The 15,456-nt window shown below is 38.6% G+C and overlaps 1 pseudogene; it reads right to left on the minus strand.

Annotated features, from left to right (window-relative positions):
* Positions 1–4,724: 4,724 nt before the first annotated feature.
* Positions 4,725–15,185, minus strand: LOC149206564 (uncharacterized; annotated as a pseudogene).
* Positions 15,186–15,456: the final 271 nt, after the last annotated feature.

Below are 15,456 nucleotides of genomic sequence, written 5' to 3' on the forward strand. Positions count from 1 at the left end.
CCAATATCGAATCTTCGGTCCATTGATGACTACAAACCCAATATCAAATGCTACCTAATCTTCAGTCCATTGATCGTCGAGAATACAATATCGAACAAATTGAATCTTCATGGACAGGAAGTGATTTTGGTGGAGGATACTGAGGACCGGATTTGTTCATACTGTACTTTAGCATCTGGACCTAGCTAGCCAGATATCTCTATCTGCTGGCCTCACGTACCTCTCTTCTCTGCATCACGGCTGCAGGTAAACATTGTTCACCTTTTTTCTAAACTACCGTCCGAGTCAAACTACCATCAGAACAGGCAATTAAAGTGAACACCGTGCAGAGGAGCGCGGTTTTTGGCCTCAAAAATCAGTGATGGTGTTTAGTCCAAGAACGATATGAGCGTGCTTGTTGTATGCAATTTGATCCAAATTTCAGGTCACGTGATCGACTCCAAGAGATTATCTGTTCTATCGGCGAACTTACAGAGACTGTGTTTAGTGCCAAATAACTAAACTTCCATAGCTCTGTAGGGAAATAAGGCAGCTCTGCAGGGTTTTCCAGAGCTAGGAACCGTTATCATTCAAAAACTCGAAGACATCTATTCTTCTTGTCGTTGGCAATATTTATCTTCCTGAAGCAGTTGTCCTCTTCTGGATATATTCAAAACATGGTGAGTCATTCTCAGCTCTAAGTTCATCTATAAAAGCATGAAACTACCATTCTGGTACATATTAGAGTTTTATTTATACTATAAAAACTATATCATTCTCGCTTCGAGACATGAAGCCGCAGATAAATACCAAAGATCACTTTAGAGTTTTATTTATATTGTAAAAACTATCTCATTCTCGCTTCGAGACATGAAGCCACAGATAAATACCAAAGATCACTTTTGTACATTCCATTTGGAGCCCAATCTGACACTCCAAACTATTTTTCTATGGAAACCAAATCCAAAAAACTGAAATTGCCATCACATTGTGATCCCATATGGGTTGAAGCCTCCTCTCTTCGATAAAATCCTCAAGCTTGTTGAATCCATTGCCAGCCTCTTCCTAGAAGAGTGAAAGTAGATCATCCCTTGCATGTGGGATAAGTTGAGGGTGATTTACATTGAGATGTTGTCAGTGGAGGTTGCTGCAATGATCCCTTAGGCTTGTTGAATCCATTGCCAGCCTCTTCCTAGAAGAGTGAAAGTAGATCGGCCCCTGCCTGCGGGATAAGTTGAGGGTGCTTTGCATTGAGATGTTGTCAGTGGAGGTTGTTGCAATGATCCCTTAGGCTTGTTGAATCCATTTCCAGCCTCTTCCCAGGTGTTATGCTCCTATACCAATAGGTGTCATATTTCATGATTGACTTGATTAGCTCTGCAATATGTTCATACCTTTTCCTATTGTAAAGGTTTTCCATATTTTGAAAAAAAAAATCGAAAAATGAAAAATGAAAAGAGGGTATACCCTAAAAGAAAAATCAAAGAGTGTAAAGATAAATGGTCAAAACAAAAAAATGAAAGAGGTGAACCCCAAATAAAAGACCAGGAAAGTGTGCAAGTCCAAATGCCACTACTATTTCATTTCTCTGTAAATAAAGTATCATGTATAGCTTGTTGAACTTTTTTACCACAATTACTGAATGGCCAAATAGCTTAATCTTAGCCAGTTCATGTCTGAATTTCCTGTTTTAGAGATAGAGAATAAAAATCTGTCCAAACTGTTTAAACTTGGCAGATAAGTAAATAGGTAGAGAAACAAAGGAGCTCAACTGCTAAACCTGAGCCCTTAGAAGAAATAAGTGCAGATCTAGATAGGCTTATCATGTAAACAAGAAAAAAAAATTGATGAGGGTTTGCCAGTCCAAGTGCGCCCAAAGAAAAAGAAGAAAAGATGTTAGGTACAGTAGGCTGGGTAGGCAGTTTTGGTGCTGCAGAAGCATACTTGTGGTTGATTTTGTTTCTCAAGTTGTTCATCTTACTGTTATCACAAGTACCATGGCAGATGTTTGGACACAGACCAAGCAAAACATGACTAACTCCCTTTCATTCCTTTCCCAAATCACTTACTAAACTCCCCCAGAGATATTGAGATCTGCTTAATATCACCAAATCACTGCATCCCATTTCATAAAAAGCCTAAGTAAAACCCTTTTACTTAGGAAATTGTACAAAATCACATAGAAACTATTTCTTCCCTAAGCCTAAGTTTTTAAACTTTATAACTTAGCGCTTATTTTTATATCATTTCTCATATTAACCATTAACAGTATTGTATAAACCCCCTATACGTATTCCCCTTTCCCGTATTATATTAATATATGTAAAACCCAAAAATTTTATTATTCCCGCCCCTAGCTAAACTATAGCCATATATCGTTGTTTTACACGGAATTATAGGTTTATTTGAAACCTTATAATAACCATTCCCTGCACACATAAGGGATTAATTAACCCCACGTTAATTAATAACCTAACTAAAATACCTGGCCAACCAATCAACACAACCCCGATATGATTTGTTATTATTTAACACTGCCCCCCCCCGCATAAACCCTCTGTCACCTCCAACAAGCGCCCACCGTCCGATCGGTGCCCTCCCATCGGACGACCAATATACATATCGCGACCCCCTCCGCCGCTGCACTTTAACGTCCAGGGAACTGGCGGTATTGCCGCCCGTACCAGGACGCATGTCAACCACCCATGCTGCTCGCGGCCCTCCCAACCGAAACCACTTAATCCCATAAGCGGTGTGGGTCAAAACCACTTACCGCCCTCCCGCTGACCCCTCGCTAACGTCACTACCACATCACCGTCCCATACCCCCCGCTAAATGACAAACTGTCCCATCATGCTGACGTCATCTGCTTAATAAATGCCAAAATTACCCGCCAAACCGAATTGCATTAAAAAACGACGAAATATCATTTTCACTGTGATTTTCTTTGTTCACACTCCCATGCAAAAAAAGCGACTGGAGCCACTGTACCAGCTTTTTCAACCGCCACCCAGCCGAGCAAACCACAGCAGCGCGCTATGCACTCCATCATTTGACCTATAGTCACTTAATTTGCCTCCATAGTCCAGGTATTTATCAATTTTACTGGTAACCCTGTAAATTCCACTTTTTCAACTGAAAGTTCTACTTGTGAAAACCAAATTCAAGTCAAGAGCAATCTTTTTAGCCCACAAAAAGACTCCTAGACCTGCTGTTCAGTCCAATTTTCCACAACAATTCTAACTTCCAGTTTGAAAACACAAGAACCAAACATGGAAGCCCCCGTAACCCTGAATGTCATGCCTGTAAATGCACCTCACAAAGACTTGAATTATCTACCTCTTGCAGACAAATACTTTCAAATAAAGGACTTAACCGTTGATTATAATCATCTTCAGGCCTTCTGCCAAGTTAGGGATAGTTATTTGAACAATTCTGATATTTTTGGACTATGGGAATCAAAACTTCCCATGTCCTTCCTACCCTCAGTCCATGTTTTCCCAGACCTCATACACCAATGTTGTGCCAGCTATGACCCTGTCCACATAGCAGTTATGTCACCTTCACAAACTGTCCTTTTTTCCATAACTGCTGAAACCATCAATGAGATGATACACTTCCATTCCATTGAGCCTCTTGCTCCTCTTTCCATGGGAATTTTGCTGGAAAATGCTTCTCAATTACCTAGCTCAGAGATAATCCACATTGCTCAGATGTTCATGTCACCAAAGCACCAACCTAAAGGCCCTCCTCCTTATCTGCATGCTTTTTTCACTGAAACTGGTAAACTCATTCTTGACATGATATCCTCCGTCTTGGGATTTAGGTCCAGTGAATATGTGGATGATATCACCCTGGTTCTATTATCTATCTTTACTCCAGGACAGCCCCCTGTTGTCAAGTATGACTATGCCACTTTCATTGCCAACAAAATCCATGCTCAATTCATGAATTTGGAGAGGGAAGGTGTCTTCAAATACACATATTTTATATACCATCTGTTGTTATATTATCAGCCAGACAACTTTCCATTTCCCATCAGGAAATTAGATTCAAAAGGAAATCGGAGGTCTGTGATCTTTTGGAGCTCAGTCTTCCATGATACTTATGAGTGCCCTTATACTTATAGTGAATTCATTGACTTATTTATACACCCAGCCTCCACCCTGTTGATAGGAGCCCCTCCTCCCAGGATCACTGGCGACATGAGGAAGATTTTGCAGCTGTCCAAAAACTACAGAATAGGTGACTGGTACCTCTACCAGAATCACATAGAGATCAGAATGTATGGGTGTGAACTTTGCCCTTTTAAGTTGCCTAAATATGTACCCATGAGGTTATTTGCATTAGAATATTTCAGGCAGATCATCCATGCAGATTTAACCCACTTTTGTAATGTAAAGAAGAAATCTCAACTCAGAATAAAAACCAGTTAGGCCCTTATGTTATCCATGATAGGGATGCATGGAAAGATGCTGAAAAGATCTTAGAAGACCACCTTAGATTGAAGAAGAGTTTTGAGTGGGTGCCATATGACCCATGTAGTTTCATAAGTGACAGAAGGGTAAGATACAAGCTATCAGTGTATGTACATCATAGGATCCAAGAAATTGAACAGTATGCAAATCAAGAAGAATGGGTAGAAGGGACCTTAATAGAAGAAATTAGTGAGCAAGAAAATATGGAAAAGGTTATGAAAGATCTTGAAAAAACCATTGACCTGGACTCTTTTGTACAGGTATCTTTCAAGCTGCCTCAACAGTCAGGAGTTGGAACATCCTCTGTTGGAACTTCTCAGCAACCTGCACAAAGAACCAACACATCAGTCACAGGGACTTCAAAGGGCAAAGAGGTAGAAACTACAGAGCAGCCAATCATGACTGATCAGCTAGGAGGGTCCAAAGAACAGGAACAAGTAAAAATTCCTCCTGCACAATCTAAAGCAGCAGAAATCCCAGCATTGCAAACTCCTCTAAATGAGGAAAAAAGCAAGAAAAGAGACAAAGAAGAGGCCACACCTATTAGTGGACCTGCAGAACAACCTGGTGCAAAGAGGCAAATATTGGATCCTCTGTCAGAAGAGGAAATCATTGAAGAAACAATAGACATCCTAAGAGGTCAGAGGTTAGTCAGCCAACAGACTTCCCTAGTGGTAGATACATCAACTAGCTCACATATGTAGGAGCTAGAAAGGCAGCACAGTGTTGACGTATCATCTACCAGGCCACAAAGTAAACAGCCCTCTGACATCAAATGAACTTTTACAGAAATTAAGGAAAAAAAATGATCCTGTGAGAATTCAAATGTACAATCAATACTTGAAGATGGCCCCCTCCAACCAGCAAAGGTTAATGTCTGCCTATGACATTAAAGAAGGCAAAATGATCATGAGTTCTTTTAAGCCAAAGGTACAACAACCCCGGTCTGCAGCAGATTACATCAGGACAAACTCAGAGGTCCTAGCTAAAGACATTCACCCCATGGACCAGATTGAGCTCCACAAGCAGACTGGAGAAATGGTTTATTCTACACTGGATGACAAAGCAATGTTGGCCCACCAGTTGCAAAGTTCCTTAGACAACATAAGAGCTCAATTAGATTGGGAAAAATCTTCTTCTCTGAACAAAGATAATAGAATCAAATCATTGGAAGATATCATCATGGAACTGGGACATGACCCCAAAGATGCTAAAGGCACTAATCAAGAAATAGGAAGAGGACATTGCTGCCCTGAGGAAACAGTTGAAGCTATCTCCTTCAAGGCACCCTCAGACTGCAGAAATTATAGAGCAAAAATCAGAGGAAGACATGATGGACCTGCTCATGAAACTCAATGAAATATTAACTGATACAGAGCAGGCACTTGAAAAAGAATTAAAGGAGAAGCAGGGAGAGTCGACCTCCCAGCCACCTGAGGTAATCCCTACAGTCACAACTGCAGTCCCTTCAACAACTGGATCAGCATTGGCCCCAAATGTCCCACCAGCCATAGCAGCAATAATCACAGGTACAACATCAGCAGGAGCAGCACCAGGCAGCAGTACAGGTATGACCACAGAAGAGTTGATAAAAGCCATGGAAGAATTGAAACTCCAAGTGTCAGAGCTGAAGCAAGTAAAGGAAAAATTGGCAAAAGTAGAACAGAGTTATGATAAATCCAAAATAAATGTGGCAGAGAAAATAAGAGAGGTTAAAGCATTACAGAACAAAGTCAGAACATTAGAGAAGGATCTCACTATGGACAAGCCTCTAGCAGAAATCAAAGGAATCCTTTGGACCAACATCACTCAATCCTTGAGTAATGTTTGGCCATCTATCCAGGCTATTTATGAGCAGATTGACTTGGTGAATGCAGCACATGGTGAAATTCAAAAAGCAAGAGCTTTATTAGGACAAATGCCTGATCAAGCCAACCGACTCATACACTTTTTAAATAGCAGAAACAGGGAACAGTTGGAACAACTCGGCATCCCAGATAGGACAGGCACCATTTTGGATATCAAAAGAGTTCTAACCAAGAGAACTTTAATGCAGAATTTGGAAAAAAGATGCCAGGATATGCAAGTGGAAATTAATTCTTTCATGCAAAGATTTACAGTTTTGCAGGATAAAGGGCTACCAAGTCTATTAGGAAATAATGACCGGCTTATGAAACACACAGATTATGTACATAAGTTGAACACATACGTTGTTGATCAGATTAATTCATCAACAAGTGCTTCAGGAGAAAAAGCACCCCCCACAGGCCAAACTCTCTATGATAAATTGGAGAATTTATTTTATATTGAGCATGAGGTAAAACATCTGTTTCAGCTCCAGCCTAATTTCTTCAGGTATACAGAAACTGATGAAACACTGAGAAAACTTCAAAGGCATAAGTTGCCAAATCAACAATGGTGGGAAGACATGTTGGGGATTTTGTAAATTTCTCTCGGATAAAGCGGAGATTTCAGGCTATTTTTTCCGTGATAAGATAAACAGAGATAAATGAGGCTCAAGCGGGTCAAAGCATATCTGATCAGGATCAAAGAAACATCTGACTAAAGATGAAGTAGCCAGCACAGAGTACCAGTGGAAAACAGCTGTAAACCGACTCGCAGAACCTACCTCCGGTACATCCCATAAAGATGGAATAGCCAGCGCAGCATCAATTTATTGTTTCCCTATTTACGAGACTATTTGTCTCTATCTTTTGTAAAAAGGCGTTAGTCATCACCAGATATTATTTCTATCAGATATTTTGTAAGATATTTTGATATTTTTTGTATAAATACCCCCCCCCCCCCCCAAATGAAGTATTTGGGGTTGGTGAATGTTCTCAAACCTTGCTGAAATATAGAATTTTGGAATAAAAAAGGTTGTTGGAAGCAGTTGTTATGTGGCCTATTGGATGAGGAATTGATGCTAAGGACTTGTTACAGAATTCTTGAATCAACTTATGGATCAATAAGTCCCTTCTAACTTGTGTTTTACAGTTTTCTACATTTATTATATCATCTATGTTTCATGATCTCAATAATAAAGAAAAAGAATAATCCAGAATTTGCTTGACTACACTCTGTTTTCAGTCTTTATTATTTTATGTGTTTTCCTCAGAATTAGAATAAACAGTGAATTCTTGATTGCTCCTGTTTCCCCTGATTCTTTCCTATTGAGTATTTGCTAAGGAATTCTTAATTGCTCCTTAACGGTAATCATCCATTTTCCCTCTGTCAATATGATGAAGGATTCTTAACTGCCCTTCACCCATTTAATCCCATTCCATCTAATTCCATCCTTTAAAATTGTTCCATGTTTGACTACCTTGCTCTGTGATACCATCCTCTGTAGAGAAACCTAGTCCAGGAAGCTACTTCATTTGACTCCATCATGCCCAATGGACTGAACTATTCAGTATGTCTCACTGTTCTATTGAATCTCACCATCCAAAACCAAAACAAAACCCTTGAACTTCATAACTAGCCTAACACCTTTCAAAACAAAGCTAAATCATAAAGAGAGAGCCTTCTCTGGATGCAGATTGGCTAGAATCTGTATCTAAAATATTGGTCTGTGGTTACCTCGGTCGTATTCCCTTTCTTACAACTTTGGGGAACAACCTGAGTGATAACACCAGGAGTGAGAGTAGATCATCCCGTGCTTGAGGGATAAGTTGAGGGTGCCTTGCATTGAGATGTTGTTAGTGGAGATTGCGGCAGTGATCCCTTAGGCGAGTCCAGTCTTTTCTGCAGTGAAAGCTAAGGAAACACATGTGAGTATTGGCATTTTGGTTGGGCTCCATTCCTCTGCATTCGAAAGGGCCTTCATGCCATTCCCGAGCTTTCCAAAGATGACATGAAATATTTTCTATCGATGGTAAGTACATGCCAATTAGATTTAAACAATCTTATTCAACATTTACCACTACACAATGCTCATTTTTGGTTACTTGAATATAAATCCATTCTTGATTTCAAGTCTAAGAGGTATTTAGTAATGGATATGCTTCTAGAACCATAAGAAGATCATGATGAACAACATGAAATTGTAGTTCATAAATCTCAACTTCTTATGGATTTACTTGAGCCACTTGCTTATGTAGAAGTCGATGTTTTAAACTGCACCATTCCTTCTGCTGTAGAAGAAAACCTACAATCCATATCATTAAAACTCTCCTCTTGCAAATCATTTAAAATATTTTCCCTTAGATGAAATAGAGGAACAGTCGTACCAGAATCCTCCACAAATATAACTAAATCCTTGAAAGTCATGTTTCCATACATTTGATCATTTCAACTTGGCAAAGAGGATTTTTTTCTGGAGGACGCAGAGAAATTTTAGCATGCTCTTGAGATCCTTCAAATTTTCTCTTAAAATCACCTAAAAGTTGTAAAAAATAAAGCTAAGGGTCTTGTTGAAACATAGAGTATGAAATTTGAACACCGATTGAATTGGTACTTTCACATCAACAAACTTAATCGATCCTAAGAACATTCAAGACAATTTTTTTTGCAATGGATTAAAAATTGAGACCACAATCTTGTCGAAACCATTGGCAACTTCCCAATTTCAATGCCAAATTCATGACCGTTGAGCATGATAAGCTTCATGTTAGAAGTAAAGCCCTTTTTCTCCTTCCCTCATACTAATTCTTATTATGAAAATAATAGTAATGGCGCCCATATTCCTAGTCTAAGGCCCTTTTCATGTACATTGGTAAAGGCCTTGAGAGTTTTATTAGTTTGGGATGAAATAAAAGTCATACCAAGCTACCAAGTGGTACACCTTGGAGCATATTCAAGCTAAGCTTCCCCAACCAGTAGGATAGTTTTTGGTGATCAATGACTCTTGAAAGGGGAGGTTTGAGCTTGGAAGGAGTTAGAGAATGATTAATTCTGTTAACTGAATAAACTCTGTCTATGAGAGCATTCAAGGAGATTTTAAGTATGTTCACATTGTAGTCATTGTATCAGAGGTGCAGAGTTACATAGAATCATAAGTGTAGGATCTTCAATGTAGTGGTGAGTTTTAGTCATGCATCATAATGGAAATTTGGTGTTGTATCATAGATAGGTTTATAGCATAATTCCTATTTAGCCTAATAGCATACTGGTTTAGAGCACCAATTAGCCTATAGCATACTGGTTTCCATTTTGCTAATTTAGGGAACAATTCCTTGTAAGCAAGGAGGAAGAGGTGAGAATAATACTAGGTGACAAGTGGCAAGTGGGAATGTATCACAATGTATTTGTAAACATCTAATTGTAACTCCCGTGTTTAGGAGACAAACAACCACCAATGATCCCATTGATTTTTCCATCATTTACTCCATTAATTGACTTCATTATATTTTGGACTTTATGTACTACAATATATCTGCATTTGTGGCATTCCTCTTTTGTAGTATTCCTTTTATTTTTTAAATTCGACTTATATTACTTCAAGGAAAAGGAGCAATTAGTTACATTTGATATCATCATCTTATTTTCGTAAGTCTTCTCATCTTTGTTTGTAAGAACATATAAGATATTGGGAAAAATCTTGCCATCTTTTAGCAATAGTTTGATCTATTGTCAACTGATTAGCACAAGCTAATGTGCATCTTTTACCCATCCAAGCTAATGTGAGTTGGGATGATTTTAGGTTGGTAACTTAAGTTCCTTTTCCAATTGAAGCAAGAAAAGGTTATTTTGGTTGCTATTATCAATGACCATATATGCTAGTTTGTGCTTGATTTGACAGTTCTATGTACAAAGAGCTTCCTTGTTGCTGGCAAGGTTATATTTGGGCATTAGCATCAAGTGTGGATCAATGTAGCTGGGATTTTTTACATCAACCTCTAAGTCTCTAACCTCTCAATAATGCCTAGAAAGGAATTATTTTTCCTTTTGGAGCTCTTTGGCCTAAATGTTTGACATTCCTCATTGGAATGGGAAAGCTTCCTATGATAGGTGCCATATTTCTTCTTCCCACAGTGGGTAGAGTATATGGAAAAGGTTTCTCCTTTGTTCTACCCAAAATTGTTGGGTTGAGTAATTAGTATAAAGAAAATGAGAACAAAATTCCCTTCATCTAAAAGAATTGAATGGTCTTTTTGTAACTTGGCTTCAATCTTGGAACCAATTTGCATAAAATGATCCAAGGAGGAAATAGAAGAAACTCTAACTTATTTCTAATACTAGGGAACAACCCACAAAATAATTTGGTGTATAGGGTATATTTTGGGCCCTTTGAGACTCTACCTTGAGTTGGGAGAGAGATCCATATCTGGATCTTCATTCCTATAAAGATCTAGCCTCCTTGGGTCATTCTAGTCAAAGGAAATATTGAGACTTCAGTTCCAACATTTCAGGATCATACATAGGAACAATTTTATGTTGGCCATCATCATGAGTGTTGCGGACAAGGGGCTATTTTATATGGGAAATTAAAGCTACCCGAATATAATTTGTAGTTATGAGAACAACCTCCTTTGAAGATCAATTATTATAACTATGAACAATAAGAGAAAAAACTGGAGATGATTCTACTCACTGTGTAGTTAATCAATTATGGGTTTGCAAAAGTCCTCTTGTATGCCTGGATATTGGTTAGTTCTTCCAATATGACAAGACTATTTATCTTCAATAAGGATGCCTTCAACAAATGGAATGGACCTTTCTACCTTTTTCTCATATGGTTCACAAAACGGCTTGATAATATGATCAACCTTCTTTTCTTCCTCATCAGAGTCCATGTCATATGTAGGATGACTGTCAAAGAAAAAAATATAGGATCTTGCACTGTTCTGTTCAAACTTAATAGGTAATGCTGATTGGAGATGCACATCATTATGGGTGCCAAAGTTTCTACCATATTCAAAATCACATATAGGAGTGTTGGTCTTTTGAACCTTAGGGGATCTTCAGGATTTCCCTTCATTAATGAGTGTCTCGTTACTATCACTCTTAGGGAAACATGAACTATAGTCTGGTCCACTATCTCCATATGCACTCAAGTTTTTGTCATATGTTGGTTGAATTTCAATTTTCTAATGTAGAAAAAATGCATGGCATGATACCCCTGTCATCACGTGCTAAGTCTTCTCGGGTGATTGCAAGATTGGTAGAAAGTTGTTTCCTACCCTCCTACTAATATTCATCCTCTGCATTCAGGACCTTTTCTCACACTATCAATCATTTGGAAATCTGGATTGTTTTCAAGGGGGAATCAAATGAAGAGAAATGTATCATATCCCTGTCTAAGTGTAGCAAGCCAGCTGAGTAGGCCAAAAAACTTGTAGGAAATTTTTCTTTGTCTTCTTCAATAGGGTGGTCATTAACACTGCATCAAAATGAGTACTTGTTAGACTGCAGCATCCCACTATTTTCACTTCACAATCTGTCTTAGGAATAGACCTCTCTTTATCTCTACCACACTCATCATCGGCATCAAAATGCAGCTTAGGTGTTATATTTCTGTTTTTCTCAAACTCAAAATGCAATTTTGAGCCGACAAATGTGTTTGCATGAATGGAAATATATTTATTACCTTCACTTAGCCTTCTACATGATCTGTTTATCTACAAGTTTATGAGGGTGTCCTATTATTGTATTCTTCTTTGCTTCATTTTACCCTAGATTTAGCTTTGGCATTTTCTAGGAGTTGCATTTGCATTCCCACATTGTACTTGTACTACTTAGGAGAGGCCCTCGACATTGGTCAAGTTAGGAGAGGCAATTGAAACTCATAGCAAAGGCCTTTGCCCAGATTTGATTGTGTCCCTTCCAATTTCAAAATATAAAACGAAGTTATTCTCAAGAAGGAAAAATAGAGATGATCGGTAAGCATATTGTTTTTATCCTCCTTTGTTGTTTGGTGTTTATATCCTAGCCTCTATTTTGCTTATTCTGGAGTACATTTATATTTTTTTTCCTCTGGAATAACTTTTCCAATTGAACATGATTGGGGGAAAAAGGTTGGTAGCATTTTGTAGTATTAAAAGCCATTAATTTCATCCCTTTAGAACATACTCTTGAGTTCACCAGCAAACTCCAGGAAAAACTCCTTGTCGTGTGACTAATATCTATTATGGATGGAAAGAAGTTGCAAATATATTGATTTTGTCTACAAAACACATCCAGTCAATAGGAAACAAAGCCATTGTAGAATAGTGACATTAGCGGAAACATTTGTACTTTTCCTTAGTACAGTAAGGTATGTCGTATGGATATGTTTTGAGAGGTTTTTGCATTTCTATTGAGGATGCAAAGTATCGAGTTCCTGGGAATATGAAAACCATTTTACTCATAAATTGTGGAAATGTAAAGAAAGAAGAAACAAAAAATCCATACAAAAATGAAAGGATAGGAAAAAATGAAGAAGCTAAGTTGACAAGTTTGAAATTTGAATTCTAGTTGCTACTAAATTGCTAATAAACTATGTTGCATGGGTACGTCTAAGACTTATACTTCTGCGCTAAACTTCTTTCGTCGTACCTATAGACAACTCCTCTATACAAAGAAAACTCATCCTTTTATCTGTACTGAAGAACAAGAATATACATCGAAACCAGTGTTTTCCCCCAATGGATTTCACCCCAACAATGTAGATAGGTGCAACAACTGGAATACTTCAAGAATAGTCATAGGAATGTTGTTTGTCAAATTGAGAGACCACGCCAAAACATTAGATTTGATTGTCAGATTCTTTTCCTTTAGCATCGTGGATGGAAGTAATCATTAGAATCCTCATAGCAAGTTGGTCTTAGGAGTTCAATTGGTCTCTCTCTACTAAATGTGTCATTATCAAAGTCCTTATTTGATATGTGCTCTTGAGATTTAAGATTTGACTCATGACCCAATGGATTTAATCCAAGGACCTCCCACCCCATCGGATGACTTTCATGCATACTACCAGGAACATAATGTATAGATGGAGGGAGATCTATAAATGGTACCATACCATCATCCATATTTGACCCATTGAAACCACTTTTGAGAACATGAGGACTAGTCAAAGAACCATTCTTATTGTACACAAGTTTTTCCTTGCCACCAGAATATATAGATGATGAGTCACCATTATAATCAGGAGAGAAGAAATCAAGCCCAAGGCCTGAGCCATAACCATCCTGATCATCCATGCCATGATAAGTACCATCATTACAAGGCATAGGGTCCAAATTCTCGACATTGTCCTTCTTTTGCCTTTTCCATCTCTTTGTAGAAGATGTCCCATCATCCTCAAAATCTTCTTCAGCTCTTTTAGAGTGTAATTAAACCCACAATTTTTTATCTCCATAAAATTGCACACAAGGATCGTGCTCATAATGCAGGTGATCTAATGCTCCACTAACAACCTGATTAACTTGTGCATCTAATACATCTTCTACAATGTACTGAGAATCCCTGATAAGTGTACAAACATCTACCCTTGTGTCGGTGCTCCCATGAAATCTAGCAGCTGCATCTCTCACAAAGGATAATATTGTCACGTGAGGGGGCCTATCATGATTCAACATAAAATGGTCCCAAGCCTTTGAGGTAGGTTTTCCACCACATCTCCTCAGTGGAGCAACAACTGCCTTATGCCCATCTACAACAGTGTAAGAGAATGCCCTATCAGGAACAGAGTATCGATGAACTTCTTCTCTATGGAAATACTCTCATATCAGTAGAACTTGGGGTGATAGTGATTGAACTTTTCTGAGCTCTCAAGTCCCGAAATATTTCCTTTTCATCTATACATGTTGTCATTGATGGCAGTGGTGGGAGAGGCAGAAGAACAATCTGCTGAAGAGTTTCTTACCCATTTTCCAGCCAAATTGCAAAAGCTTCCACCAATTTTAAAAGAATCTTCTGAGAAATGCCCCATGCTTCTGGAGAACTCTGGACTTCCATGGACTTGTGCCTTACGCAGCCAGATACCACTGGACCAATCCATGACAGGCTCTTGGTAGGTTTATCATAGACTGCAAGGGGATTCCAACCCTTGACTCCTAGAGGTGTTGTCTTTGAAGCAAAAATTGTTAATTCTCCACAAACTAGATCCTGAAGTGGCTCTTGTGTTTCAAGGACACAAGGATCCCCTGGATTCATCTGCACTCGATTGACAAATTCTTGGAAAGGAATAGAGGATGAGCTGGCTTGTCTTTCATGTTCTTGATAACCGGGATCTATACATGTTTTACAAATGTTAGGATGGCCATCAAGGTGACAATTTAGGAACACACAATTTTGATCCTCAACCTTCCCATCAAAAGAAAATGTGAACTGACCCTCCTGGTTTGAGCTCTCTCTCTCCCCATCACTTTTTTCAGAATGATTGACCACCTCTAAAATATCTTATGCAGAGGGGAAAAGCATAGTTGTTCTAACAACAGAGAGAAAATGTATAACAGAGAATGAAAAACTAGAAGCAACCCATGGTATAGCCATAGGGGGGAGCTTCTTTGAGGGTTTTGTGTCTGTGGTTACTTTATCAGCTATAATAGCTTGTTTGGAAGACAAGGTTGCTAAGGATACAATATTATCCTCCTCCGCTTGTTTTTTCCCATGCTTACTTTCATCTATCTGTTGGCAGTTGGGTTGATCACTATTGTGCAAAGCATTTAGCTCTGACACCCTACCAAGGATTTCAGCATCAGCTTTTACTTTCCTTGCTTTTCTATTTCCAGGCTTGCATTCATCTCCATCCAAGCACATAAGGGGTTGGGAACTACCTTTAATTCCATTAGACTCTATCATCCTATCAAGGATTTTGGCATCCTCTGCCTTCTTAGCACCTCTCTTCAATGGCTTTGCTCCAACCAATTCCTAGCATGAACCAAACCTAGGGTTAACATGCAACCCATTCAATTCTTTCCTTTCAGTGAGGACAACAACATCTACTTTTGACATATTCTTCCCCATTTTATTCAATGGCTTCTCCTTGTCTATTTGCTCATGTAAGCCATACTATGAATTTCCAACTGATCTATTTGAAACTACCCCAACAACTATTTATGCATCCTCTTCC

This window comes from Pinus tabuliformis, chromosome 1_2 (assembly GCF_031772625.1).
Source record: "Pinus tabuliformis cultivar Carrire ecotype Pingquan chromosome 1_2, CPIR1, whole genome shotgun sequence".
Taxonomy (NCBI): Eukaryota; Viridiplantae; Streptophyta; class Pinopsida; order Pinales; family Pinaceae; genus Pinus; species Pinus tabuliformis.